Raw genomic sequence first — 8511 nt, 5'->3', positions numbered from 1 at the left:
TGAATGGATCAATGAATGAATGCCTCTATTTTTCTTATCTCATTCTTGAGCTTATCTTATCTTCTGTTCAAGAGGCAGGATGATACAGTGGCAAGGCCACTGACCTCTGAGTCTGAAACTTTATTCTACCTCTTAATAGCTGAGTAGTCTTGGGCAAACTGTTTAACCTCTCTGAACCGTTACTTTATGTATAAAGACATACATTAATACCTTATTTTCAGGATTGGTGCTGATTAACTGTAATTATTTGTGAAAACATCTGGCACATACCAGACAATTTAAAAATACTAGTTAAATGATATTCTTCCCTTCCCCCAACCCTTTACGTCCATTAGAATGTCTTTTAGGACAAACACTGGCTTTTCACATTCTTTCTCTCCAGATTTGCATGCTGTGTCTTGGTGCAGTGCATACAAAGGCATGCAGAATACATTTTGTGGACTCTTAAAAATAGTCAATGTCATAAGGTGAAACACATATGGAAAACACTCAAACTGAAATGAACGGACTGTATTTATCAGGATTCTTGGTTGTAAGGTCTGTAAACCCAATTCAAAAAAGCTTAAGGTGAGTGGGGAGAATTTGTTGATTCCTATAATTGGGACGTTCTAGAACGGGTCTGGCTTTAAGCACAGCTACATCCAGGGTTAAAATACTGACGTCGAGATGCTGTTATCTTTTTCTCTAGCTCTGGGTCCTGTCTCTATGGTTTCATTCTCAGGCAGGATCTCTCCAGTTAGTGGGAATGGTGGCTAATGGCTTGCAAGCCGAAAAGGAAGAGGCCCTTTTTATCTTTGAATGTGCATGCAAATCTCACAGCAGGATTTTCATGGACCTGGCTTGGGTCTTACGCCCAGATCTGGACATGTCAGCGCATCCAAAGGATGTAGTACTATGCCTGGGCCAGCCTGGGTCACATGCCCACCCCTGTAGCCCACAGGGAAGGAAGGACACAGTGGTTGACAGCCCTTCAGACCATAGGAATGAGGGAGAGGTAGCTCCTTCAAATGAAGGGGTGTTGGCAGAAAAAACCAACTTGTTCAGCGCACAAGTAGAAAGTACACCATTTCCCTAAAGATGCTTTACACTTAAAATTGCCTACTTTGTATTACTTAAAGTGCTCAGCTTCATTTACTCATTAATTTATTCATTCCCTGTTATAGGGAAAACAAAACCATTTAGGGTGTGTCCTAAGCCCCAGGCCGAGTGCCAAAGGTTGAGGTAAAGCAGTGACAAGGACGAACATGGGCTTCCTCTCATTGGGCTTCTAGTCCAACAAAAGCTCAAAATCTTCTCACGGCATGGACTGCTGCAGTTTCTAAATGGTCTCCGCTAAATATGACCCTTGGCTTCCAGGAAAGATTTCCAGAAGATTTCAGTTATGGTGTATTAACTGGGAGGGATATCATTTTATCCCATTATCACCCATTTAACACAACTTATTGGCTGAACTGGCCTCTCCTGGCAAAGATGAGAAGGTGAGATGGAAAGACATATAAGGCCAGCTCCCTTCAGAGGCTTGTGCTTGGTTCTCGAGGATGGCACAAGGAGATCAGGGAATTTTTTCATTTTTGTTTTTGAATTTGTAATTAAAATTTTTTTTTAATTGTGGTAAAATACACAAAACATAAAATTTACCATGTTAGCCATTTTTAAGTATATAGTTCAGTAGTGTTAAGTGCATTCACATTACATAACCAATCTGTGGAACTTTTTCATCTTGCAAAACTGGAACTATGTACCCATCAAACAATGCTCCATTCTCCCCTCCCCCTGCCGCTGGCAACCACCATTCTACTTTCTATGTCTATGAATTTGACTATTCTAGGTACCTCATACAATTGGACCTTTTGTGATTGGCTTATTTCACTTAACATAATGTTCTCTAGGTTTATCTACATTGTAGCATGTGTGTCAGAATGTCCTTCCTTTTTAAGGCTTATAATATTCCATTGTTTGTATATAACACATTTTATTCATCCATTTCTCTATCAGTGGACACTTGGGTTGCTTCCACTTTTTGGCTATTGTGAATAATGTTCCTACAAACATGGTGGAGGTCAGTTTTGCAAACAGAAGCCTGAGTGTTCTGAAACGGCAGAATTCACACAAGGTAGGGCCTAGTGGAACCCCGGACAAACCCTATGATGGAAAGGGCAGCATAAGAGCTCAGGGCGCGCTCTTCTGGAGTAGGCTGGGGTTAGAGGACTGGACAGTGTCTTAGGCCTGAGGAAGTGTGTCCACATTTCAGGAAAAGGATCTAGAAGGTAGGAAAACGCCAAACTCAACCTTCCTCACAATTTGTCCAGCTTTGGTCCTGATTTCACACTTTGTTGACCAATCTTTGGAATACTTGTCAGGTCATTAGAGGTGACTTATAAACTATAGCATTTACTAATTATGTTAGGAGAGATCTTTACTCAGTCTTCAAGACCTACCTTCCTCCCCTGCTAAACCCTCCATCAAAGCACTCCCAGCAGCTGCTGGCAACCCCAGCCCACTCCTCAGCAGTGTTTCTTTGCCATTACTCAGCCCCAATTTCACTTTTCTTTGCCGGAATTGCCTATATCAGAGTTGGTAATTTATCTGTTTATCTGTTGTCTACACCAGACTGAGGTTTGGAGTCAGCCTTATGCTGAGAGCCCTGCGCTATTCCTGGCACTGAAGTGGTAAATGTTCAATGCGGCTCTTTTTGAAGGTGGAAAAGGAAGGTTAGTTACACTGATTAAATGGGGGCTGCTCAGTGGTGCTCAGCATCAGTAGCCTGTTACCTAGAGGCTGAGCCAAATAGAAGTAGAGTGTCCAGGGGACTTTGAAATGGTTGCCGAAGACAAGAGAATTGCTTGTTGGAACTAGCAACCCAGGAGCAGGTTTCATGGTGCAGTGGATCAATATGGTTCCTTCTAAGGAAACAAACAGAATCAATGCCAGCTGCTCCAGGTCTCTAAGCAGATCTGAAGGCCACGGGGTCCATGGATGGACTTTCTATGCTGATTTTGCAGAATGGAGCAATGCCTCCCATTTGGGAGACTGGAAGAAACTTTATTGAATTGCATACCTGAAATTGTACCTGGGCCCCTGAAGGCCTGATAGACAAGCATATGGCAACAGAGGACCAAGCAATTGAAGGGTTGAAAGAGTCCTGAGATATTAAGGCAGGCATTCTTGCTGCCATTCCCTAGTCCTCTAGCCACAGCAGACATTGTCCATTGATATTCACACGCTTGCTTGCTGAGCAGAGCTGCAGCCTCAGAATGTTCTCACCAGTGTTTCAGGCAGCCACTGCCAAACATTTATGGCTGGGACTTAAAGTGAAAGCATTTGCCTCTCCTGTGCTAATACAATCTACCTTATTCCAGTAGGACTCCTTTCTATGGTTTTCTGGAGGGCAGCTCTAGAGGCTTTGTGAGCCTATGTCATTGTTGTATAGCTTGAATCATTAAACCTCCAGTTCAATTAAAACACTTTGTATTCCTACTGCAGAAAAGGCCAGGGCTAGGTGTTGAGAAGGCACTTCCTTAAGCAGGTCAGAAATCTGCCTCCTTGTTAATTTTTTCCCATTGGTCCTACACCTGCCTCTGGACAGTGCATGGTAAGATTCTCCCTGTGACCTATAACAGCCTTTTCACTGCCAGAAAATGCTGTTGTGCTTTCCATACCCCAGCCTCCCACCACAGTCTTCCTTTTTTCCAGAGGATTTCTTCTTAGTGTTTCCAGCCATTTCTTAATAGTATTTAGTTTTCAGACCCCTCAGCTCTCTGGTTAGCCTCCCGTGGTCATGCTCCAATCCGTCTATGTCCTCTTAAATTGTGGTTCCCAGTATGTACGCAGTACTTTATTTGCAATCTTACTAATTCAGAGTACAAGCCAACACAAAGGGACATTTAGGTGAGTCTTGGGAGGTTAAAAGGAGTTCAACAAGTTGGCAGGGTGCATCGAGGCATCTCTAGTCAGGGAGAACCTCTGTGAAAGTGTGACCATGACTTTTTGGGGTGGATAAAGCAAACTCTTATACAGACCAAGTTCTATTATTTTTTTATGACTTAACAATTATTCTTAGAATTATAAAAACTCAGAGTTCCAAAGATTCTTAAAAGGCACAAGCACCCATCTGATGATTAAATTGCCAGGCTACACCATTCCTTATAAAAGATTGGAGGTCTTGAGTATTTTTTCTAATGGGGAACTTTTTTTTTGAAGGCAGACCATTCAATTTTTGTACTCCTCTGTTCAATAGTTCCTCCTTTTCAGCTGAAATCTCCCTCATTGTGATGTTATTCATTTTTCAGAGTTATTGAGTGTTTCATTTGCTCAGCACTGTTCTAAGCATTGTGTGCGCATGGGTATGTGTGTGTCAGTGGACATGAGTGCACCACAGGGGCAATCAAGGTAGAGGGACAAGGACAAATACACTCAGATTTTTGTCTCCAAGGCAACGACACTCTAGTAGTGGTGGTGGGAGGGGGAGGACATAAAAAAGAGTAAAACGAATGCTATAATAAAGAATGGGCTAAATATTGTGGAATTACAGAGGGAAAGGTAGTTACTTACAATGAAGAAAACAGAGACGACTTGTTCTTGTATCTACACAGCAGCCAGAATTATCTCTCTAAAAACAAAATCTGATTACACAGCTTTCCTGCTTTAAACCCTACAAGACTTCTCATCACACTCAGAAGTGAATCCAAGATCCTTACAATGACCTATAGGACCCAATATGTCCTGGCACCTGGCCACCTCTCATTGCCTACATGAACTCTTGCATTTTTTTTGCTCTGGTCACCCAGACCTCCTTGCTGTTTTGAGCCTGCCAAGTTCCTATCTTAGGGCTTTTACACTGTGTGTATTCCCTCAGGTCTCCCCATGGCTCGCTTGCTTATTTCATTCAGTCTCTTCTCAATTGTCAGATGTACAGAGAGACCTAAAACCTACTCTTTCTCCTTCTCAATTTGTCACCTGCTGTCCTCTTACCCTGCCTTATTTAATAACATTTATCACTACCTGCAATTATCTTTATATGCATTTTTTAATTGACAGTCTCCCAGTAGAATGTAGAATGCTATATCCCCAGTGCCAAGAATATTGTGTGCTCCTGGCACACAATAAGTACCAAATAACTATTTGTGGAGTAAATAAACAAGATAATTTTTTGATAGCCTACTATAAAAATTGAACAGCAGTTGATGTTAACATCTAGTATACTTGACTATAGTGTCTAGAAACAAGTCCGATCCCTTTGAAAATGAGTCCAAATAGTTTCTCATTTGAAATCCTGTATCATTTCCTACTTTTCATTTCTCAGAGATTTCGACTATGGCTCTGAGATCTGCAAATTCTCTCAGCTGTCTGGGAGATTTTCCATCTAGGCCTAGGGACCTAGACAAATTGCATGCACAGAGGATTCATTCACATCTAGCATGAGGGTTACATTTTCCAGACAGCATAAAGTAACATCAAGCTAAAAGTGACATCTCATTGAAATTTTCCTCGATAGCCTTAACATGGCAACAAATCACTGATTCTTAGTTGCGTGCCCAAGGAATTGGTTTGTTTGTATCAGGAGCCCACAGTATGAAAAATATGGATCTCTGAACACCCAAATCACTCGTAGCTGGTTAGATGTTTTTCCTATAGGAGACATTTGGGAACTGAGTCTAGTGAGTACTAGAGCCAGACTGACTAATTTTGAATCTTGGCTCCACCACTTTTTTCTTGCTATCTGACTACAGGCAATTACTCAAACTGTATGCATCAGTTTTTTCGTCTGTAAAATCGGATAATAATAGTACCTGTCTCATAAGGTTATAATCGAAGACTAAATTCATTAATTCATGGAGGTCTAAGCTTAGACTAATTCCTGGCACATAATAAGTATTTCAATTACTATTAGCATTTATTTTTATCTCCCATCTCACGTTCACACTGGAGCATATACTCAGTGGGTGGAAAAGAAGGCAGAATGTTCTAGATTATTTAATTGTAATTGCTTGCTCGTTCTCTCTTGCTGTTTTTGTCTCTGTTTCTCTTTCCCCAAGTGCCAGTAGTTGAATGCGTATGATGTGACCTCGCTGCAAATCGCTTAGGCGCTTCCCTTCTGCTGGAATCCTATACCTTCTTATATTGGTTATCATACAGTTTCTAGTTTGAACACCTTGTAAAGACTGGAGTAGGTGAGAAAAAACAAATGTGGAAAGTGTGACCTCGTCTCTGTTACACACACACTGCCACACTTTCCGCAGAAAAGGGTTTAGCTTTTTCTTGATGTTCCCCTCCAAACATTGCAATCGAGTTCTTTTGGTTGCTTTTAGCTTTTCTGGGAACACTGGCCCCTTCTCTAGCTTCAGCTTTTTTGGACACTATTTTTATAGATTCATGCTTTTCCCTTTCTTTTAACATTGAGGAAGAAGAAAAGTCAGGAAGAAAGGCAACACTGCAGAAAATTCATGAAATATAGCCGGCCAGTCTTTTTAATTTTTTTTTTTTTTTTAATGTGAAGAACAGAAAAGAGAGAAGAGGCCTGAGGAAAAGGAGCATTTGCTGTTATATATGGCAGAAGAATCCTGTCCGAGGTGATGAATTTCCTGAGGCCAGAGCTGGAGGAGACATGCAGGGCTCTCTGGAGCTGTCTGCCTAGGATGCTAGCTAACTGTCGGGGCGGGTAAGCAAGTTTTGACCACATCTGGGAAGTTCAGTTATTACAGGTATTTGTTTTTCTTCCAAGCTCTGGAACAGAATTCCTTGGTTCTAGGCTGATGCTGAGAAAAGTGAGGGAAACCAAATAGAAAAGCTCAGGAAGTACTAGATATTATTATCAATATCATCCTTTGGCCCCATACTCGACATCCATTCATTAAACAAATATTTACTAAGCGCTTATGTTCCAGGCATGACACAAAACATTGAGGATAAAAAGATGAAGTAGACACAGTCTCTTCCTTTAAGTCACTTATGTCTAGTGAGAATGAGAGGCACAAACAGATAACTCTCATAAAGCAGGGTAAGTGTAGTGTCTTGGGTTAGGTGCCTTCGAAGTAGTCCCCAGGCAGTGATCCCAGGAAGTGCCAGGAGAGGAGTGAGAGGCTGAGACAGAGAAGGAAAAGAAGCCCAAGCAGAATGTGTTAATAAGCAGGTTACTGCTATGAGCAACTGGGTCTCAGTCCCACTGGGGATTTCTCAGAGCTAGTATAGAAGCTGTCTTGGTGCTGTCCCATCTGAGGGTAACAATCTGAAAGTTGCCCATTAACTCTCATCTTCTGGCCTACCCTGACTGCTGGTTGAGCACATGTGCGGTCATAAGCAATAGAAAGCCATGGGTATATAGGAAATGATTGTGCCAAGAGCATGCGAGCAGGGCACTGACAGTGTCTGTTACATGCCCTTATAGGAACAAACCCAGAGCATTACAGAAGCCTCAAAGAAGAGCTCTCATCTCAACGTGGCTGGGTCCAAGAAGTCTTCCTGGAAGAGGTGACAGTCGAGCAGTGTCCTAAGGGATGCCTTACCTCAGGGCTGTTCAGCGTCAGCACAGGGAGAGTCCCTAATGTCTGGCCACACTAAAGATTTTGAATTGAGAGTTCTGACTAGAGTTGAAAAATTTCTACTTAGTACCCTATGCAGGTGGTTTGAGAGGTTGAGAGCAGGATAAGAACTCAGATGGCTGATATTCTCACAGTGCTGTCTTCTGCAGAATTCAGGAATGAGAGAGAGAACAGCAAGCAATGAACTTGTATTTGCTCTTTCTAAAGGAAGTTCCATGACTTTTCTGGGTTCACCCGAAACCTACCTCAGGTTTCTGTCTATTTGTGGATTAGGGGCTTCCTCAAAGCATTCTTCCTCCCAGGGCTGTCATCCGCAGCCCTGCCCAGCCCCCAGATGATCGACACATTCACTCCTCCTTCATCAGCACCATCTCCCAATTAGACAAAGGATGTGGCAATCAGGCTGCCCAGAATTGCTCTCCCCACCTTCAGCTTGCCCTGAGCAGAGTTCAGATTGCACATTTCCCGACACTCAGAGAGACCCATTAATATTTAGCATGTTACATTTCCAAAGCACTTTGCTAACACGAATTGATCTTTCCGGCACCCCCTTGTGAGACAGCTCAGTACTGCTGGCCCTACCGGGGACATCAGGCTTTGGGAAAATAAGCTATTTAGGCAAGGACCACAGCTGTTGAGCTATGGATCCCGATTAGAACCAAAGGTCGATGACACCAGTTGTCTGAGCCACCAGACAGAACTCCAAAGTGGCCCCATCACCCCCTCCCTGCTAAGGATGTCCTGGAACAAACCCAGCCTTCTGAAGATTTAAAAAGAATGGATTTGTCATCTTTAAGATCGTACTACTTACAAACCAGCTACCATTATGGAATGCTTATTGTTTGCTTGGAGCTGGGCACTTTATATAAAATGTATCATTTAGTTCTCACAACCCTTGCCCACCTCTGTGATGTCGCTACTGTTATTATTTTATGCATCAGAAAACTGAGGCACAAAAAGATAAAGTAACTTC

This window comes from Pteropus alecto, unplaced genomic scaffold (assembly GCF_000325575.1).
Source record: "Pteropus alecto unplaced genomic scaffold, ASM32557v1 scaffold88, whole genome shotgun sequence".
Classification (NCBI taxonomy): domain Eukaryota; kingdom Metazoa; phylum Chordata; class Mammalia; order Chiroptera; family Pteropodidae; genus Pteropus; species Pteropus alecto.
Note: the sequence above shows the minus strand (reverse complement) of the source record.